Here is a 22,590-nt window from a genome sequence, read left to right as displayed (position 1 = left end):
GGGAGTTCCCTGGCGGCCCAGTGGTTAGGACTTGGCGCTGTCACTGCCGGGACCCAGGTGGGGGAGCTAAGGTCCTGCAAGCCGCTTGGCACAGCCAAAAACAGAAAAAGCCAACCAACCAACCAAACAAAAAACCTATGTTTTTTCTGATGTAACATTACAAAGTCAACCAAACTAGGGAATCAAAGCCAACTGAAGTAGATACCTTTAGTTTCGTGGATCGAAAGTAGGTGGAAATCTTCAGCCAGTGGAAATCTGGCCACCCATTTGCAGAGTAGGGGCAGGACTGACAGAATGTTAAATCCCTCAGGCGTGTTGGAGAGAGAGTCAAGCACTGGCAACAGTTATGTCCCAAATCAGTGATTTTCAAAGTGCTCTGGAGAGCTCAGGGGGTGTCAGTGAGAGGAGGCGACGGAGGTGCAAGCCTGACTCTTGCTCCATGTGAACCCTTCATTATCTTTTAAACTTTTGCTTGAATCATGGCCTCCAAACAACATGGTGGGAATGACGATCAATGGACTCACTGATCACAGTTGATTTCTCTTCCTCCTCATTTGTAGAAAACCGGGGCTTCTACTTTCCTAGGTACTCATGTCTGTTGTGTGTCCCTTGAAAGGGACTGCGACTAGCCATTGGTGCCCCTCATGATGAGGCTCAGGCCTGTGTGGATTTACCATAGAGAGACTGGCAGCCTGTCCTTAGCTCTGGCCTTGTGTTCATTCACAAGGGCATCTGCTCCATTTCCCTGCTTTGATGTTGACTCCCCCTCTCCACGGAGTTGGATGCTGGTGTCGCACAGGAGCTCAGCTTGTGATTTTAAATTCAGATGGTCAGATAGCTAAGAAAGTGCTGATAGCTTATGCTGTGGTGAAATCTGCTTTGTTTTGTTTTGTTTTCTGTACATAATTGCTTTTGTATTTTGCTCCCCTTATCCCCAGCTGACAATATTTTAATTAAAAGTTGAGGTGAGAGAACATGGGGAAGTTTGTGGAGAAGCGTGCTTGCCTTTTGTTTAATCCTACCACTCCAAAAAATGCTTTAAGCCCTGTGGTAAGCAAATAGAGAATTGAAAAATGAGAAAAAGCCAGACAATGTGTTTTTCAAAACTATCTTATTTTGTTTTTTCTTGTCTTTTAAGAAAAGACTCAGAATTCAAATGCCTTTGCTCTCCCAACTCTATATTATTGCTTCAAGAAATGATCAAGATCACTGAATCCTTTCATTCCTAAAGCATATAAAAATAGACAAATCACATATCTATCTCTCTCTATATATGTCTATTTATGATTTTTAAATGGCAAATTCAGCACAGGACCTAGTCTAAATCAAATATGAATTCCAAACCTGAATGTCATTGATAAAACTAAAATCAAGAATTGTTTCTAAAAGGGATGCTCCTATATATTACCACTCATAAGGGTACAGTGGGAAGAGTGCATTATTTTACTTCCATCAGATGGTTTTCTCTATTCACTTCTGCAGAAAAATAGAAGTTGCAGGTAACAAGGAAATAAATTTATTTATGTTCTCGCTGTTATAGCCTTACTCAATTTTAGCTGCCCCCTCCCAGTTACATGTAGCCTCTCTCGAGTGTGGCCTTCTTCCTGACATTCTTCCTGAGCTTCGCTTCCAAGGGAAGAAGCAAACATACTTGTAAGCTTCTCCTAGAAGCATAGTTGGTTGACTTTTGCCACCTTTTCTTTTTCATGATATAGTATCAGTAAAGCCGCCTTTAGCCTGGTTTATTTTCCCAGAGTTGGGCCAGTCCACAAATGATCTTTGTAAACAAGCTGATAAGAGGTGCCAGGAAAAACAAAAAAAAGCTTTTTTAAGGATTTCTCCTTTCTTTAGATACAGATATTGCTGAAGGCTTCACTGGGTTTTGCTGTGTTCTATTTTGGAGACCCTGTAATTTACACAGGAATAGTTCTTTTAGCATCAGCCCTGCCAAAGACTGAATGTTTGTGTCTCCCCCAAATTCACATATTGAAACCTAATTCCCAGTGTAATGGAATTTGGAGGTGGGGCCTTTGGGAGGTGATTAGATCATGAAAGCAGAATCCTCATAAATGGGATTAGTGTCCTTATACATCTCAGAGAACTCCCTTGCCCCTTCTACCATGTGAGGACACAGTGAGATGACAGCTGTCTATGAACCAGGAAGCAGGTCCTCACCACACACCAAATCCGATGGTGCCTTGATCTTGGATTTCCCAGCCTCTAGAATCCGGGGTGGGGAGTGGGGAGGTGGGGGAAATAGGTGAAGGTGGTCAAAGGGTGCAAACTTCCAGCTATAAGAGGGTTAAGTTCTAGAGATCTAATGTACAGTATGGTGACTGTAGTTAACAATATTGTTTTATATACTTGAAAATTGCTAAGAGAGTAGATCTTAAATGTTCTCACCAAAAAAAAAAAAAGTAACTATGTAAGGTGATGGATGTGTTAACTAACTGTATTGTGTTAATCATTTCACAATATATACATATATCAAATCATCACAATGTACACCCTAAACTTACATAATGTTATATGTCAGTTGTATCTCAATAAAGCTGAAGAAGTTTTTAAAAAGGGACCAAAATATACATTTGTAAAAAATTTTACAGTTATGATTTCTGGACTTAGATATAGGGGGCTACATGTGACTTTTATAATAGTGCTTCTCATATTATATTGACATACTTGGTATAATAATAAATATTTGTTTTATTCATTTATCCATCCATCAACGCATTTGTCACAGGTCTGCATCAAAACAGAGCCCAAGGCAAGGATTAATTCTGATGCAATCAGCACGCATTCACTTGGCAGTTAAAAGGATAGGGAAAAAGAAAATGAGTCGGGGAGAGATGAGAGGCATTCAAAGAAAAGTGGCTACTGCTTTATAATAAGTCACAACGGACATAGCTGATTGCTCAGTAGATCCAGTACTTAAGATCACAGGATGCTTTGGGACAGAGAAGCTGTTCCTTGGAATGGTACCTTGGAGGGATAAAGGATAAGAGAATTTGTCTTCTGGTTCCTTCTCCTCTTCCATCTTCTGTCTCTCATTGGTTAATGTTTGTCTTATTGGGAGTTAATGCCTCCAAACTTCTGGGTTGCTTTTTAAATCTCTGTTGGCAAGCATTATAGAAGCCATTTGGTGTGGCACTTTGGGTCCAAACTGATATGATAGGCAGAAATTACTTTTACGATTAGCAATTTTGCATCCCATTTGCAATATTTTTACTTACTCCAAGGTCATGAAGATATTTTATTATTTTCTTTTCCAGGAGCATACTGTTTTATTATTCACTTTTAGATCTACAATTCATATAAAATTGATTTTTATGTATGGTGTGAGGTAGGAGGCCAATTTTTCAATTTGCATTTTCAGTTGGCCCAGCATCAATTATTATAAAGGCTATCTTTTTCTCATTTTATTGCAATTTCACTTCTGGACTTAAAAAAATTTTTTTTTTCATTGGTCTTTTAGTCTTTGCTTGTACCAATATCCAACAGTCTAAATTGTTATAATTTCATAATTAAGTTTTGATGTCTAGTAGTGTAAGTGAACAGCTTTGATCTTCAAAACAAACTTTAGACTGTTCTTTGCATTCCTATAAAATGTTAGTATTGACATCAATTTGAACGCACAAACATCCTTGAAATTTTTATTGGAATTGCATAAGATCTACAGATCAATTTGGGGAAAATTGATAACTTTAAATCATTGAGTTTTGCATATTTAAACATGACTTTTCTTTACATCTTTTTATCCATTTTTTCTTTTGTTCCATCTTTTTGTTCTTAAAAAATTTTTTTCTCCATAATAGTTTTTAATTTTCAGTACAAAAGTCTTGCACATGGTTCTTAGATATATTTCTGGGTAATAGATATTTTTGGATGATATTTTGATAAATTTTTTTTGAAAATGATTCTGTTTTTGTTTCTGGTGTTTATTAATACAATTGGTTTTTGTATATCAACCTTGTCATTAGGAATTCTTGCTAAATTCACTTATTATATCTAATATATTGTCTATAGAGTGCTGAATTTTCTATGTACACAACCATGTATTAGTTTGTAAATAATCACTCTTTTAGTTTTTCTTTTCAAAATTTATATATATATATATTTAATCCTAAAGCCTTGACTAGGCACTTTTCCATTGAATCAAATTGGTAAGCAATGACATTGCTTTATCATTCCTGATCTTGGGGAGATCTTTTAATATTTCACCTTGAAGTTTTTTACATGAAAATGTATGAAGTATGATTTTTTTTTTTTTTTTTTTTTTTTACGGTACGCGGGCCTCTCAGTGTTGTGGCCTCTCCCGTTGCGGAGCACAGGCTCTGGACGCGCAGGCTCAGTGGCCATGGCTCACGGGCCCAGCCGCTCCGCGGCATGTGGGATCTTCCCGGACCGGGGCATGAACCCGTGTCCCCTGTATCGGCAGGCGGACTCTCAACCACTGCGCCACCAGGGAAGCCCTGAAGTATGATTTTTTAAAAGATGTGATTTATCAGATTATGTTCCCTGCTATTTCTAATTTGCTGAGAGTTTCGTTGTGAAATCATGAAAGAGTTTGAAGTTTATTAAATGCCTTCCTTGCATTTGTATGATGGTAGATTTTCCCCGTCATTTTATTTTCTTAATTGGTGCATTACATTGAATTTTCAATGCTAAACCAATCTTGTTTAGAAGAAGCACAAATTGGTTGTAATATATTTTCTTATATATTGGTGAGCTTTATTCTGGTCAGGAATGTGTGTCTGTATTCATTAAAAAAATAGGTCTGTCTCATCAGATTTTGATGTCAGCTTATTCTGACATTATAAAATGAGTTGGGGTTTTTCTCCATTTTTTCTTCTGTCTGTGGAAGAGGTTATATACTGTTGGGGTTATATACTCTTTCTTAAATATTTAGAAGAATATACTAGGCAAGTAATCTGATTTGAAATTTTATTTGTGGGAAAATTTAATAACGGATTTAATTTCTTTAAATTTGAGTATAAAACTATTCAGAATCCTTATTTTTCCCTGTATTTCTTTTAGTTTAAGTTGTATTTATCTAGAAAATGTTCATTTAATCTAATTTTTAAATTTATTAGCACAAAGATGTTGATAATCACATCTTATTATCTTGTTAACATCTGTAGAATCTGTAGAGATGTCCCGTTGTTCTTAACTGAAATTGATGGTTTGTGCATTCTTTTTCTGTTTTTATGAATCATTTTTGTTAGGAAGCTGTTAATTTTATTATATTTTCAAAGAAACAGTTTTTGTATTTGTGGACTTATTATTTGATGTTTGTCTTCTATATTATTTTCTGCTCTTGTTTTTGTTACATCTTTCCCCCTGTTTTCCTGTGGTTTTATTTTCTATTCTTTATTTTTAAAGACTTTCTCTTTGAAATGGATTCTGAGTCATTTCTCTTTTCTAACACATGTATTTAAGAGTAGCTTTAGGCTTCCCTGGTGGTACAGTGGTTGAGAGTCCGCCTGCCGATGCAGGGGACACGGGTTCGTGCCCCGGTCCGGGGGGATCCCACATGCCGTGGAGTGGCTGGGCCCGTGAGCCATGGCCAAAGTATTGACACAGGAAGAAACAGGAAAATGTGATACATAGGAGACGATCAATGGAGACTGGCCCTAAAGCGACCCAGAGTTTGCAATTAGCAGACAGTGATTTTAAAGTAGCTCTTATAATTGTGCTGAAGGATGTAAATAAAGTATGCTCACAATGAATGTAAAGATAGAACTAATTTCAAGCAAAAAAACCCAAAACAAAACACTACGAAAGAGAGCCAAACACAAATTTTATTTTTTATTTTTTTATCATTATTAATTTTTTTTGCGGTACGCAGGCCTCTCACTGCTGTGCCCTCTCCCGTTGCGGAGCACAGGCTCCGGACGCGCAGGCTCAGCGGCCATGGCTCACGGGCCCAGCTGCTCCGCGGCATGTGGGATCTTCCCGGACCGGGGCACGAACCCGTGTCCCCTGCATCGGCAGGCGGACTCTTATTTTTTATTTTTTTATTAATTTGTATTGGAGTATAGTTGCTTTACAATGTTGTGTTAGTTTCTACTGTACCACAAAGTGAATCAGCTATACGTATACATATATCCCCTCTTTTTTGGATTTCCTTCCCATTTAGGTCACTACAGAGCATTGAGTGGAGTTCCCTGTGCTATACAGTAGGGTCTCATTAGTTATCTATTTTATATATAGTATCAATAGTGTATATATGTCAATCCCAATCTCCCAGTTCATCCCAACCCACTTTCCCCCTTGGTATCCATACACCAAATGCAAATTTTAGACCTGAAATAAAAAAGTATTATAATTGACATTTATAAATTAAAAAAGTTCAAGTTCAGAGAGATTAAGTAATCTTCCTGATGTCATACTAACAAGTGATAGAATTAGAATTTGAATCCCAAGTCTATTTGGCTTTAAGGACTTTATTTTCTCAACTCACTAGGAAGGACTTAGAGATCAGTAGGAGTCTGTGGGAAAATGGAAGTGGATTGTGAACTTTTCTGAAACTCTGGTGAGACTAGGGAACCTTGCTGTAAGGCTTTGCTGTGGTCCCTGGGAGCAACCAATGGGATTATCTATCCATGGTGCTGCAATGTGCCCACCCAAAACTCCATGTCTACCTACCAAGCCATTTCTGTTTATTTGCACCAAGGAATGGAAAGAGTAGTGAAGATAAACCATAGCAGCTCATGCCTTAGAATCTATCCATTTTGTCTTTCAAGTCTAATGCAATACACTGCCCCATCCATTGCTCTCCTTGGGTTTTGCCCATGTTCTGCATGAGTTTTTTTCCATGTTTTGCAAAAATCTTTTCCTCAGAGGTTGTGGGTAGAGAGCAGGGGCGGGGGTCTTCATGTATTTGCACCACCTTCCTATAGCTAAGTTCTACTTAAATCCAACTCTTATTTGGTGAGTTTAGTGATGTATCTAATGCTGTACATGGTGTTGTGGAAGGCAGGTCCTCTGGTCCAAGTTTGGCCCTATTTTTCGTTCATTCATTCATTCACATTAAAAATAAAATAAGTACCTTTAAAGCCACCACCCAGCATAAAAACTAAGACCTTGACAATGCTGGCTACCTAACTGTGTGGCTTCCTCCTGTCCACCCCATCTCCCTGCTTTCCTCACCCAAGGTAAGCATCACTGTGAGTCCTATATCTGTCATTGGTCTGCTTTCTTTTTTAATATACTTATTTTATTGTATCTAAATGTTTTCCAGAATCTTTGCTGATCCCTCCTCCTCCCTCTCTTTAGGGAACTTGTAGCTGTAGAATACAGGAAATGAGATGTGAGTTGCTCCCTTATTTTTAGCTGCAATAAAACTCTTCCTGAAACCATCTTGGCATCCAGCGTTCTCTGAAGCGGAGGGGACAGAGGAGGAGGGAAATGCTCCTTCCGGAGAGGCCACTCTTTAAGGAAGTGGCATGAAAGATGTGCTTTGCTGGGCAGAGTTCAGAAGGGTGGGCTTTCTGAATAATCCCCCTCCTTCTAAGCCTTCACTTAATCCATCTTTGTCCGCAGCCTGGAGCCTTGTATAACTGACATCCCACCCACCCCCCTGCTACTTCTGCCCAGTCCTGGCAGAGCTGCTCCCCAGAAGCCCTGGGTCTAGGTGGGCCAAGTTTATTCTCAGGGATTCTGGCCAAAATGTGCCCTCTGGAGGACGCAGAGCAGGCGCTGACCCAGGACGCTCCGGAGATGTGATTATTGGGAGGGGAGGGGGGCCCTGGTGTCACACCCTGGACTGGCCGCAGCACCGCCCCCATCCCAGGCCGCCGCAGTGCCAGCGTGAGCCCTGGGCCCTCCACGAGGCTCTTCGTGGACTCCTCCCTTGCTGCTCCTCAGGCCAGGAACCAATTTTACCCATGAGTGAGTCTGCATAATCCTCTTCCGGTCCCTGTCCACTGCTTGGGGGGACTTTGGTGAGGGCGGAGAGGGAAGCTGCCTGGGCTGGGAGGGCCTGAGCCACGTCTAGGCCGCAGAGGGAAGCAGTAGAGGGACAGGCCTGGCCTCAGCTGCCAGGACAGCTACCTCTGCTACTGGAGATGTCCAAGCCCTCCCCGTGGCTGGTCCAACCACGACCCTCATTTCCTCCAAGAGGAAAGGGAGGCTCGAATGAGCCCAAAGGAGGCCACTTGGAGCCCACTATCAAGACCCCAGTCCCCATTAGATTTTTGGCCTAGGTGGATTTGGGGTGGAGTCCTGGTGGGGAGCATCTGCCCTGAACCCCTTTCTCCTCTTTAAGGCTGAGGGGTGGGGGAGGAGAAGAACACTGCCCGAGCTGAGCTAGAGATGCAGCAGGGGGCCTGGGATAGCTGAAGACTCCCCAGACCAGGAGGATCTCTAGAGAGAGCCCCTACCTTAGACTTATGGATGGGGAAACTAAGGCCCACAGAGGGAACTCGCTCAGTTAGGATTTCCCAAAACCAGTCTGGCAGGATAACTGTGGCCCATCACTCCTGTCACCCACTCTGAAGCCCTTGTACGTGTTCCCTCTTCAGGAGACGTGCCCCTCCCAGGAGCCTGTTATCCTGAGCACCTCATATCCCACTGGTTAAGCACAAGGCTGGCATCAATGGTTTGGGGTTCAGGGCGTGCCTCTGTGACCTCAAGCACGTGACGCAGCCTCTCCAAGCATGTTTCTTTATCTGGAAAAAACCAGGGTGCTAATAATCAAGTTTATCCTCAAGGCTTGTTGTCAAGTTTGAAGGAGATGCTGCAAGCGCCCAGCACAGTGCCTAGAGCATAGTAAACAGTCTAGAAACCCTAGTAGTTGTGATTGTGCCAGCAGGCTCCTATTCATCCTTCACAGCCCTGCCCAGGTATCCCCTTCCCTGTGAAGACCTCCTTGCTAGCCCCATACACAGACATGATAACTGACCCCTCACAGCTGTAGCTTCATCCTGGGCAAACATCATGTTCTCTTATGGCTGGTTTACACGCGGACCATCTGTGCAGGCATGTGAGCTCCCAAGGGGACAAAGTGTGTCTCACTCTCCCGTGGTGTCTTACGGGCTGCGATGGGGCCAGGGCTGAGCAAATAGCGTCTCAGTGATGGGCACGGGTTGGAGCTGTCTTGACTTGCTGGTACCCAGCCTTGCAAGCCGGCTCTTCTGTCCTTCTTCATGTCCCATCTTTGAGGCCATTCAGATCTGCATTTGGTGGCCTTCGCTGCCCTCTCCTGACTGCAGAGGGCAGGACACTGCCTCGGGTGAGGGTGAGGGTTGGACTGGGGCAGAGAGGCAGGAGCTGAGTTTTACTTCTCACTACACAGCCTTACATATCCCTCTGCATCTTGGGCTTTAACCCCTCTGAGCCCACAGGGAAACCAGCAGAAGACTGTGTGCCGGGTGGGCAGACCTCTAGAAGGGCTATCATCCCATGGGAAGCCAGCCCTGCACGGTGCACAGAGGTCCCACCCCAAAGCTGGTACCAGCCCGGTTCACCCTGGAGCTCACTTCTCCAGCATAAGCCTCTGAGGGCGAGCCCTGGGCCACCCGGCTTTACACACACAGGTAGCAGGCTCACTCATTTGCTCACAGCTATCTCCTGCCTTCCAGGAGTGTGACAGATTGAAAGAAGATGGTTCCAGCTAAGAGAGTCCTATAATTATTAACTGCAGATTATTTTAATTAAAATGCTTTGCATCCTCAGCTCTTAATTTCTAAAATGATTATAAATGTTATTAATAAAGAAAAATCCTTGAAGTGTGATCTATAAATCTCAGCCTGGGCTGAGATGACAGGGCGAGCCAGTACAGCAGAGGAGGCCCTGCCCAGGGCTGAAACCGCAGAGCGTAGAGAAGAAGGAAGGGAGAAGGGAGGTGAGGCGGGCTGGAAGAAAGGGAATGGAGGAAGGACAAACCCCCTATGCATTCTTCCCGCTTCACCTCTGGATCCTCAAGCATTTGGGACTGAGAAAGCAGACCAGCTCTGGGTTTGGAATCTGCTGTTTGCTGTATGACTTTGGGCAAGTCAGGTGACCTCTCTAAGCTTCAGGTTTCTCCTCTAATGATGTTTTCATCTTTCAAGTTTCTCATGTAAAGAATGGAAATGACTGCTGTCTGGTAGGGTTATTCTGAGGCATGTTGACAAAGTGTGTAAAGCGCTTGTCACATTGTAGCAATTTTTGGTTAGCTCCGGCCCCATCCTCAGGAGGGTTCCTAGGAGTCTTCTGTTGCTTCATAGCTCCATTCTCTGGCGGTCCTAGGCTCATGATAGGTGGACCCCTCACACTCCAGGAGGGGCCCTCAGGGGTGTGATTACTGCCAGCCCGAGTCTGGCACCAAGGGAAGGCCCTTCAGCTTTCACTGGTCTCGCATCACGGAAGCGCAGGGCAGAAGGAGGAGAAGAGACCAGCCTTTTCACCTGACATGCAAGGAAATGGATTGGAGGCCCAGAGAAGGAAATGTCTAGCCCAAGGTCGCTCAGCAAATTTCTGGAAGGTCGTTTTACCCATTTTAGCAGATGGCTAAAGCCTGACTTTTTAATATATTTTAAGCCTGTCTTTCTAATGGCTGAGAACAGATCCCCTGAACCAGGAGATGATGCTGATGATAACATTGACGAGGTAGACGGGGGGAGGGGTTGGCAGTGGGAGATGGAGAGGGCGAGGACTGGCCTGGGGTCACGACAGCTAGCTGCCACGTGCACCCTTTGGCCCATCCCTTCTCTCCCTGGACCCTAGTTCTCTCCTTGGTAAAACTGGGATGATAATCACTGCCCCACTGACCTCCCAGGCTGGTGGTGAGGATCAGATGAGATGATGAATCTGAAAGTGCTTTGTAAGCAGGAAAGCGTGAAGCAAATATAGGAGATTATTAACATTAATATTAATGAACTTACTCACAGTTGGCTACTGGCCACAGACAAGATGGAACGCTGCGAGTCTGGCGGAAGACGAACTTTTCCAAGCCTCTGTTGGGTTTGCAGAGGGGACAGGGATGGAGATTGTTCTCCGTGGTCATTTCCCAGATTCTTATAGATGGAATTACTTAAGGGAAAACCCCTCAAGATTTTCAGCCAAGGGAGCTGGTAGTGCGCCCACGGCACTGGGGGATGGTGCGGGAGGGACTCCCTTTCCCTGGTTGGCACAGCTATAGAGGTTGCTGGCTTTGTCGTTCAAGGCTGATCTCTTCTTGGGGCTCAGGAGGCCCAGGGCTGAGGACCGGGCCCCTTCTGTGGACCCCACTGAAGGCAAAAGGGCTCCCTTTCCTATTTGGTTCTCCTGTTCCAATCTAGAAGACTAACCCATCCCTCCTTGGGAAAACCGCCAGGTCAAAGAGATGAGGATGGAGTCAGGCTCCTGCATCCTCTTTCTAGCACATTCATCCTCCTCCCTCTCCCCCCACACTCACACGGGAGTCTTGCTTCTATGCATGAAGCTGTGCACAGTGTTGATCTGTGTCCTGGGCGAATCCTCCATTCATTCATTCATTCACTCATGTGTTCTGTAAAGGTTTGTTCAAAGTCTGAGATGTGCCAGGCACTGGGATGCAGAGGTGAATGAGGCCCTGTCCCTGTCATTAGGGCTCAAAGGCTGCTGTAGGTGACAGATGACAGAAGTGCAAACAGGCCCTTGTGCCACCCTCTGTGGTTTAGAGCCATGGAAACATACCAGAGCCCAGGGTAAGGGGAGATTTTCAGAAAACGTTTCCTGGAGGAAGCGGTTCTGAGCAGAGCCTTGAGAGAGGATACATGATGTTCAGAACCCCCATTACTTAACGCAAATGGAACATTCCAGTGTCTCAACTCACAGAATAAGGAGGCACAGATCCACAGGCTTCAGGAACTCTGCTTCCAGCTAAACACCCAACTGGCCACAGTTCCTGAGGATGTAGAGCCTTCCACAGCTTCTGCCCTCAGGGGCTGGGGAGTCAGAGTCGTAAGATGCGGTCTGAACCCCAGCTCTGCCTCTAACAGACTGTGCCCTCTGGTTTCTGCACTTGAAAGATGGGACCAGGTTGTGAGGACTCTGAGATCGTGGTGTGAATAACGCTCTGTCAAGGAAGAGCCACGCTGTGACTCCCTATTATTTTATTATTCAGCTGGAAGTGTTCTGATATGCCCAGTGGGATGGAGGCTTGGAGAGCACAGCTGAACTTGCACTTCAGTATTTGCTGGTTACTTTGTACCAACTGTAGGGTTTAAGAATGTGAAGATTTGCAAGATGTCTACGTGCTGTGTGTGTCGTGTGTGCGTGTGCGTGTGTGTGTGTGACAGAGACAGACACAGAAGGAAGTGGGGAGGGTATTTGCGTGCTGGCTTGGCACAGAGGGCCCTGTGCGTTGAGGGTCACACATACACACTTGGGGGCTGTGGTCCACAAATGCCCACCCACTTCTGCCCCTGAGCACAACCACACTCTTGACAACTCACACCTTGCATCCCACGAGCGCCCTGGAGCAGCCCCGGCGCACACTCACTCGCTGTGTCCCTGGGCATCTCTCTCATCGACATCTCAGTTAGAACTCACATCCTGGCCCCCATACCAGCTTAACTGTGGATTTAGATTATCCACAGGTGCAAACACCCCTATAATAAAGAGATGTTGCTGGGCCCTGGGACGAGGAGTCCAAATTCCGCAGACTGAGGGAGAGGATATTCTGGCTGGTAGGATTCTGGAAGAAGAAAGCATTTTAGGACGATGGACCTTCCAGGTGGAAGGGACAGCATGAGCGAAAACAAAGAGGCCGGCTAGGGTAGGCTGAGTCTTGGGGATGGCAGCGGTGTGGAGAGAGGGGAGGACGGAGCAAGGCATGAGAGCCATGGTCGGGCCCACCGAGTGCCATGCTGGTCATTCCATGAGGCAGGGGCATCTGGAATGTGGCTGGCTTTGACTGCCAAGTGGAGCAGTTGGTGATGGGCAGTGAGGCTGGGTGTTGCACAGAGGACGCGAGCAGCCACACCTGGGCTTCTGGGAAATGAATGTGCAGCTGTGTGCTCGGTGGAGGCAGGGAGGCCTGTGAAGAGGCGGCTGGGGCAGCTCAGGAGAAGGACAGTGGGGAGGTTATCCATGGGCGTCAGAGTGGAGAGAGAGAGAGAATAATGGCGCAGGAGCACAGATGTGAAGCTTGTCTGTCTCTGAGTCACGGGGAAGATGCTTCTAGGGAGCCAGAGAGGAAGGGCAGCTTGGTGGGGGCAGGGGGATAGCAGCCTTGGTGATTGGACACCTGAGCCCACCCCATCCTTCCCCTTTGTCTGCAGAGATGAGAAGCACCACTCAAGGAGCACCTACTGTGTGCTATGCACGGGGCCTGCCAGGCGGCTGTATCATCCCATTTCACAGATGAAATAATGGAGGCTAAGGATGTGTGTGACTGGCTGGAATCACAGGATGAGGACTCAGGTCTGACAGCACAACCAATGCTGGTCTCACCCCCGCCCTCCCTCCCTCTAGCCTGAGCTGGCACTGACAGCCCTCCCCTCCCCACCAGTTACATGCCCGCCAGGCTCCTGTCTAGCACAGCCTGGGCCAGCCTGAGGCATTCCTGTGAGCCCAGGAGGATGATAAGAGCTCCCTTCTGGCTCCTCACCTTCAAAGAGCCCAGCGCTCTATTTGCAGCTGCTTACTCGGCAGGCCCTTTGATTTGCAAGAGAGGCTGGCAGCAGGGCTGTCCCTGGCCACCAGCAGAATTAGAGATCTGGCTTCAGGTGAAAAAAGTTCCTTCCTCCTCTCTCCCTCTCCCTTTTTTCCTTTTCTGACTCCTCTTCTGACTTTTTTTTTTTAAAGCTTATTTTTAACAAGGGATTTGAAACTTCAGGTGCCTCAAAGCTCCGGGACAATGGGAGATAGAGGGTTGATGCTGATTGGCTGGAGAGGGGAGTGGCTTGGAAGCAGGTCTGGATCACAGTAATGTCCCTTAGCACTGACTGAGCACCTAAGTGCAGACATCAAGCTGGGTGCTTGACGGCCATCCTCTCCTCCCCACGCCTCTGTGAGGCAGACTTAATTCATTTTCCATGTGGAGAAGTAAAGTTTTGTTCCAGGTCACATTGCTGGTAAGGGGTGGAGTCTGGCTGTACCCACTCCCTGGGCTCGGATGCTGAAGGGACTGGGACCCCTCCCAGACCCTGTCCCACCATGAGATAGAAAGCATAGGGGTTCAGATCTTTCTGTGCCTCCCCTGCCCCCAAACAGATTCCTGGACATTCAGAGATGTGCTCCACAAGCCTGAGTTCATCTTTCTGGTCGACCAGGAGGACTTACTGAAGGGTGCTCCTTCCTTCCTTGGCTGTCCCCATCCTGGGTAATTTGGGACTTTAAAATCTCAAGGACACTAGCTCAGCTCTGTGCAGCCCCGGTTTGGGACTAGGAGAAGAAAACCCCAGCCTGGGAACCCCCAGAGTCCTCACTCTGCCCACTCTGTGACAATGGGCAGACTTTCCAAGGAGGTGGCCGCCATCTTCCTGTCCCTCCTGTGGGAGGAGAAGCACGAGGCGGGAGGGGACAGCATGGGACGGCAGTGGGAACCTGGCTTTGCACTTAGGAGAAAATCCGGAACATTCTACAGAGCTGGTGAGGTCCTGCCTGGTCTGGGCCTGCCTCTGTCTCTGCTGCAGCCAGCTATATCCTCTCTTCGCACAGGTCCCAGCCACTCCAGCCCCAGTCACCCATCCCTTCCCTCCTCAGGGCCTTTGCATATACTGTCCCCTCTTCCTGGGACACTCTTCCCTCACTTCTAGATGGTTCCTCTTCATACCTGGGGCTTCAGGGAAGCCTGCCTTTCCCAGACCATCTAATCTGCCACTGTCCCCCTGTCATCTACTCAGCAACACTTGTGGCTGATTCTGACCCTGCCGTGAGGACAAAGGATCAGCTCCAGTTTGTACATCTTTGCATCCCAAGGGCCCACCTGGAGCCTGGTCCAGCCTAGGTCCACCGGAAGTACCTACTTACAAATCATTGAATTTAACCTCTCTTGCAACCTCCGCTTCTTTATTTGCAAAATGGGTGTAGTGACATCTACCTCATAAGGTTGCTGCAAGGGCAAAACGAAGTAAAGCGCTCAGCATGAAGTACCAGGAAATACCAGCCTCTATTCATATTCATATTCATTCCTGAGTCGAACTGGTTAGGCATGGCTGGCACACATGAGCATCTTGGAAACTTGCAGTGAGGAAACCCAGATTCGGAGAGGCCACTCAAGACTGTCTCCTAGGCAGGCTGGCCACCTGGCTGCCTGGGGCTCCTTCCTGCTCCGTCCTGGCCTCCTGCTGACCGTGGATAATCCTATGGCCTCCTCTTGCCTCAGCGTTTCTAATGTGGCTGATGGGATGCGTGATGCAAGACCTCGGGGTGGCGGGGGAGGAGGGAAATGAGTGGGGCTGGCAGAGTGCTTCCCATGAGGAACCAAGAGCCGTGCCTCCACCCCCTTCCCTGCCCCCATAACTGGCTATTCAAGGCCCTTGGTCTGCCTTCCAGCTAGCTCACCCATCCCTTGCCCTTCAGCTGACTTCCCTCCCTAGCGAAGGGCTTTTGCATGAGCAGAGCATCTCCAGCGACTGCCTTCTCGCCACCTGCTCCTGTGGCTCTCTCCCCACCTGAAGCCATAAATACATATGCAAAGGCCAGTATATTAATTTGTGTTTGAGCACAGAGCCAGGGACGCTGCCGAGAAAGGGGATTAGGCAGTGGCAGTGGGTGGGAGGCAACAGATGGCCTGATGGCTTTTACCTGTTGCTAATTTGTTAGGCACCAATTCCTGGTTTGTACTTAATTGTGCCCAGACCCCGAGACGGCAGCGTGCCGGGCACTGGATGGCCCACGAGTGCTCCCGTGGGGTGATGGGTCAGGTGCCTGCCTGGGAATTAAATGTTGAAGTCTGGAAATGAACGGCTCTGCCTTGTTCTCTCTTGACTGGACTCTGGTCCCTCTTGCTGGCTGGGCACGAGGACCCTCAGAGCATATGCAGCAATGAGGAGGATGCTGAGTCGGGGCAGCCAGCCTTACCCTTCTGTTAAGCGTCTGTGTGACCTTGGGTGGGTCACTTAGCATCTCTGGGCCCCATCTGCCTGTCAGGGAAATGAGCATAATCACACCTGCCCTATCTACTTTGCAGGGTTGCTGTGAGTGTGAGCTGAGATAATGGATCTGGGAGCACTTTGACACGTGGAAGCCTCTCTAATAGTGAGACATTATTTGCTAGCAGAGCGGTTAAGAGCTTGGATTTTGGAGTCAGTGAGGCCGGAACTGAATTCTGACTGTCACTTATAACTGTGAGGCCTTGGGTAAGAAACCTAAGGTTTTGGAGCCTCAGTTTCCTCACCTATGCAGCGGGTGATAGCAGTCCCTACCTCAGGGGTGCTGGGAGGAGTAAAGGAATTAATGCCCGGGCTGGTCCCAGCTTTCCCAGAATGCGGTCCCGATGAGCTTTCCCTTCAAGCCTCGGCTAAGCATCACCTGTCTGTGAAGCCCACTCTGATCTGTATCCCCTACCACTGTGGATTGTCTTCTCCTGGTGGAATTTGTTCGGGGTTTACTTCTTCCCCATTAACTACAATCTGGTGGGATGGTAATCTGGAGCCTGTGAGCCTGTCACCAAAAGGACAACACGTGAATAAGCACAGCCATTCAAAAGCATCTTCTGGAGTACAGAAGAGGCGCCAAACCTCAGAAAACAGGGAGCTCATGCACCCACGGGGCAGGGCCCACAGCAGAGGGACACTGCTCTCCCCCTTCCACACCTGGCCCTCCAAGTGGTCCTGGGACCCATCCACGTCTGAGCCCAACTCCCCAGCCTCCCTGCTGATTCTCTGAGCCTCAGATATATTTCCAAGAAAGTTCCATTCGCTTCACTGAGCTTATCTTTCAAGAACCTGGCTGCTACACCTCTAGGCCTTACACGTATTTCAATGACAGCACGGAGGAACTCTCTTCTGAATGTTTTCTATATTTGTCTCCATTACTTCTTTGTTTTGTGACCTTGGGCAAATCCTTTCACCTCTCTGAGCCTCAGTTTCTTCTTCTGTATAATGAGGGGTGGGATGGAGGGTAGGGCTCCCTGGATTATTGTGAGGATTAAGTGTCCTGCTAGTGTCAAGCATATCACTGGCACTCAGAGATGACCGATCGATTAACCTCTATCAGTTGAGGATAAGTGACATTGCTTTCATTTGAAATCATGGAGGAAACCAAGGCCTGCAAGGTTGTCGGGAAAGCATCCTTCTGAGAAACTTGCTTAAGGGCTTATTGACCGAGAAATCATCTTCTCTCTCCTTTGCCTTTGAGTCTTTCTCAGGGAAATGATCAATTATTAGAAGAGGGAATGGAAGGTGGCAGAATGTTCTCTTGGGCCAAGCGGGGGACAGGGGGTGGTGGGGGAGGTTGGGGGAGGGGGGAGGAGCCAGGCATGGCCAGGGGAGGCAGGAGCTGTGGCAGGGTGGGCTGGGTTCCCTGCTGCTCCTGTTTGGAGTGGGAAGAGAGGGAGAAGAGGGGAGGGAGAGGAGGAGCGGGGGGAAGGCGGGAGGCAGGAGGTGGTGATAGAGACTCTGACTTCCCTTTCCATCCCTCCTCATTTCCACCGCACCTCCCTCTCTCCTCTTATATTATTTAATTCTACATGTAAATAACGCCCTCCCTCAGTCATGCCCCCACTGGCCCTACCTCTGTGGGTAACTCAAGGAGCACACAGCAAATGGTCCAAGAGTTTCTCTCCTTGAACTGACGCCTTGGAGAGGGCTCTCCTGCTTATATCTCTCCTGTAGTTTTTCCTCTCTTAGGCGGGAGCAACACGGGGTGCCCAGAACAAGGGCACATGTAGTTTGAATGAGGATTTTCCCAGGTACCAGCTGGAGACTTGGGGCAGCTTACAAATCCCTCTCGCTAGGCAGTGTGCCTGATGCTCAGAGCTGCTACCATCTGCCTCACAGAAATTCCTGTATGCAAGGTACCTAGCACAGCACCCAGCCCAGGTGCAGGGCCTGCTGCCTGCCCTCCAGCCTGACAGACGTTCAGGCAGTTGGTGCAGGGACCCCACTGCATCACGGGAACATCTCAGTGTCCGAGGCAGGTGTGTGAAACCAATTCAGTGCTACAGAGCCTGGTCACGTAAGCCAGCCGGACCCAGGGACGAGTTATTTGTGATATTATTGAATCTGTCCCATGTTCACCTAGATTCTGCCCTTGACCTTTAACACACCTCTCTTCTCCAAGTCAGTTCTGCCTGGCCACCCTCCCCTAGAGCTAAGAAAACAAGGATGGAAAGAGAGGAGCCCCCGTTTTGGGCCAGCATAGTACTAGTGCCTCTGTATACCTTACTCCTCTAATCCTCACCAGAGCCCTTGGAGGCTGGTCGTCTTGTGTGTTTCGTGGGTGTAAACACTGAGGTTTAGTAAAGTTAATGACCTGCCCAGTTACGTGGCTGGTGGAACTAGGGTTGGATTCCACAGGCACCTGACCGCCTTGGCGTCACGCTGGTTCCTCCCTCTATCTCTCAGCTCCTGAGCTTTTACTGCCCCAGCAGCAGCTATAGACTCTCCCATCCCTCCTGACTCAGGAACCACATAATTCTATGACGTCTAAACTTTTGTAGACTCTAAAGCAACTTCCTTCCTCATACCATTTACTCCCACTATGTTCCATCCCCCTGGAAGGTATACCGACCACACATATTAATAGTAACACATATAATGATGGGAAATATTTAGAATAGACCAATAGGAAATGTGGCGGGGTTGGAGGGTTAAAGGTCTGGCTCTATGTGTGCTTGACCAGGAGCTGCTGCAGAGCCCAGCAGGGAGGAGCCTTACCCTTAATCCCAGATTTAACTGATGTTTACTGAGAAGTGGCCACTCTTGGAAATCCAGCTACCAGTTCCTTGGAAAGTGGTGCTGGATTTCATCAGAAACCTGTGGGGAAAATTGGTGATGGGAAAATAAAATGGAGAAGCTTGGGAAGGCTGGGAATGATGATGAACTCAGCTGCTTAAAAAAGACAAAGGGAAGCAGTTCTCCAAGGAAGGAGGTTCCCAGGGCACGGCAGGACCCCTCTCCCTCACCCCTCATACATCATCGCTGGGCCCCTCCAGTTTGTGTGCAGATGTGTAAAAGGCAACATCTGGGTGAGGTTTGAAAGCTTACGAGACTGTGCATATTTTATGAGAATTAATATGTGTTTAATTTAGGTGTTCCAGTGCTCCACGCCAAAGTTTCCATGCACTTGTGGGGAAGTGAGAAAAACATAAGTGAGTTTTCCACAAAGCTAAATTTATTCATTTTCAATTGGATTGTCTTTTTTTTTTTTTCTGGGATTCTCTCTTTCCTCCTTTCTTGGTGTTAAAACATTTATGAAACTGTGATAATAGTAGACTAAACTTGATTTCTTGAGCATCTATGCTTGGCAGGCTGTAAAGCTGGCAACCTTATGTTGAATCCTCCAATTTTCTCTTTAAAAATTTTGCTGAACGGGGCTTCCCTGGTGGCGCAGTGGTTGAGAGTCCGCCTGCGGATGCAGGGGACACGGGTTCGTGCCCCGGTCCGGGAAGATCCCACATGCCGCGGAGCGGCTGGGCCTGTGAGCCATGGCCGCTGGGGCTGCACGTCCGGAGCCTGTGCTCCGCAACGGGAGAGGCCACAACAGTGAGAGGCCCGCGTACCGCAAAAACAAAAACAAACAAACAAACAAAAAAAATTTTGCTGAACTACAAAATCTAGAAGTCTGAGGACCACTGGGTTGTACTATGTCAGTCATCATTTGTATCAACTCTCTTCCTATCTTGGAGCAATTCTTTTCTGCTTAGTACAAATAGTCTTTGAAATTCAGATACCTCAACCCTATACTTAAATTTAATAACTTGTTTTTTGACCTACAGTGTTACAGGTATTATACTCCACATATACCGTAATTTGGGGATAGGAGATATTTATTTTATAAGATCGTGTCTTTTGCTTTTCTGTATCTGTTACTCTGCTGACTGACAAGCCTTGTGATCTGGGGTGGGCCTCAGTTCTTTCCGACTTTGGTTTTTCCATCTGTCCTGGGAGCAGGTGGACCAGATCATCTTTAATGACCTGTCCAGTTTCCACCTCCTTTGTTCTTGCACTTTCTGCTTCTGAGCCCCTCGGGGCCACTCAGCCCTGATTCTGGAATTTTGGCTTCCGAGCAGCCAGTGGGTGGGACCACTCCCCCTTTCCAGGACTTGGGTCTTGAATAAAACGGGGACAATTCTATCCACTTGGAGAAGGCAGCCCTTTGGGACATGTATTATCAGGTGCTCTGCTGAGCACCCCAAGAGTCACAGGCTTGGAATCTACTGTTGTGAATTCCTAAGACCCTCCTCCTCTGGGACCTGCATCTGATGGACCAGTGCCAGGCTCCTGTCTGCCCAGCCATGTTTCTGGAGAGCAGGTAAACAGGCTTTGCAACAGGAAAATCAGAAAGGACACAGCCTGAAAAGTCATCAGAGAGACAGACAGAGTTCTCTCTGTCTTGTTATTTACAGAGGGTTTAGTTCGAGTGGGCAGAGGTGACAGCAGACAGGGCCGAGGCAGGACCGAGTGGGAGAGGGCTTTCTAACAAGACAACCCCCTGTATGCACAGTGACTCACAGCCCACGGGGAGGGGGGAGTTGGTGGATCGTCTCCATCCATACAACTGAGGTCCAGAGGGGAATTCGTTCAGCAAATGTATGGCTAAGCATTTGGGTGGAGAACCCAGGCACTCTGACTCTTGTTTGGTGTTGTTTCCGGAACATCTATTCTGATGCCTTGTCTTTGATAGAGTAGGATGCTGGGGTCTAGAGAGGCAAAGAGACCCACAGGTCATCTAGCTGCTGAGTGACACATTAGGGACCAGATCTTACCATCTTGCCAGGGTCTCCTGCCTGTAACCGGCAAAGGGCTAGTGATGTTGCCCATCTGTCTCTTATTTCAGAAATTGCTTGTCTCTGTGCGTCCCTCTCCCTACATACATCATCCACTGACATCACACAAAAGTCTCCTCCATTATAAAAATACAAAGAGAATTTAGACAATAAAGCAAAGTAGGAAGCAAAATGGTCCTACCACTCAAGCATTAACTTTTGGGTACATTTACGTCCTTTGTTTTTCCTGTATGTGATATATGTGATTCTTTTTTTTTTTTCCTTTTCACATAATTGAGTTCATATCGACTAGACCATTTCATGCCCTGATTTCACTCACTATTATAAGTATTTTCCATGTTATTACATACACTTCATAAATGTCATTTTGAAGGCAGGAAACTTGCTAGACCAACCCCTGATTGTTGGACATTTAGACTGTTTTTCACTGTTACACACGATGCTTCAAAGAGCAGCTCCGTGTAGGATGGCTTTGAATATTTAGGATGATTTTCTTGGACTGGAACTTTAGGGAGAATACTGCACACAGGTGCTCGCATGGGCGGCCCAGTCTTGGGGGTCCAAGACAGAAGGCTAACATGTCCCCTCTCCTCTATCTACAGCCTTTTCTGAAGGCTATGTTGATTTCTTTTTCTCATTATTCACTCAGGACCTATAAGTTCTTTCCCAAGACTCCTCAATTAAAGCCTGTCACATTCACCAGGATACTCTCTCTCTCTCTCTCTCTCTCTCTCTCTCTCTCTGTTGAAAGTGAAGAAAACTATTGATTGAAAATAGAATATATTGTTTCAATAAACTGAAAAGTTTCTGACTTCAGGTATAGCTGGATCCAGGCACTGAAGCAATATGATCAGAACCTGGTTTTTCACTGACTCTAAGCCCAGTTCTGTTGGTGACTCCATCTGGAAGTCCACTGTCAAGAAGACTGTAGAAGATTAGTTTCAGCCTGCCTGTTTCCAGGCCTGTAGGAGAGAGACAGAGAAAGAATTTCTCCCTGATAGCTCCTATATAAACCCCAGAATTCACTCTGATCGGACTAACTTAGCTGCTCACTAACTCCTGAACTAATCACTGTCATATGGCCTGACCTTAAGCTTAGGCAACTTGGATAACATGTGTGCCTGGGGCTGGCGTTGGCTCTGCTTGTTCCAGAGCCCGTAGATTAGGAGAGGTGTTCCCTGTGAAGTGTGTTTGGGGCATTTATTATCCCAAGAAAGGGGAGTGGAACCAGGAGGGAAACACAAAACAATAGTTGCTGCTCTATTTGGGGAAAGACTCAGAAACATAGCATTTTGGACCCGAAAGCTCCTGTGAACACATGCCTCTGCTCTCCCGGAGAAAGAGGATCCCCTGTAACAAACTTTCTGAGAGACAGCCCTTCTGATTCTGCTTGTATGCCTCTAATGACAGGGAGCTCAGCACTGTCCAGACCAACTCACTCCACCCCTGGTACAGCTGTAACCATAAGAAGATGAATTCTCCTCTACACTGAGTGTTCAATCAAGCCTCTCTATCTATCTAACTGCACCCCCATGGCCCTGGCCCCATTGGACCCATCTGGGGGACCGTCAGATATATGACCTTTAGAATCAGAGCCATCCTGGGGTTTTTTCTTCTTGACTAAACAGCCCCTGGACTTTGTTGTGTGCTACTTGGTTTCCTGTCCCTGCTATTGGTTGACTTTCTCCATATGCTCTTGTCAGTCAGTATAAAGTCAAGAACTGAACACGAGGCTGGGGTCCGAT

This window comes from Tursiops truncatus, chromosome 20, assembly GCF_011762595.2.
Source record: "Tursiops truncatus isolate mTurTru1 chromosome 20, mTurTru1.mat.Y, whole genome shotgun sequence".
Lineage (NCBI taxonomy): Eukaryota > Metazoa > Chordata > Mammalia > Artiodactyla > Delphinidae > Tursiops > Tursiops truncatus.
The sequence above is the reverse complement of the archived record's forward strand: the minus strand, read 5'-3'. Positions refer to the sequence as shown.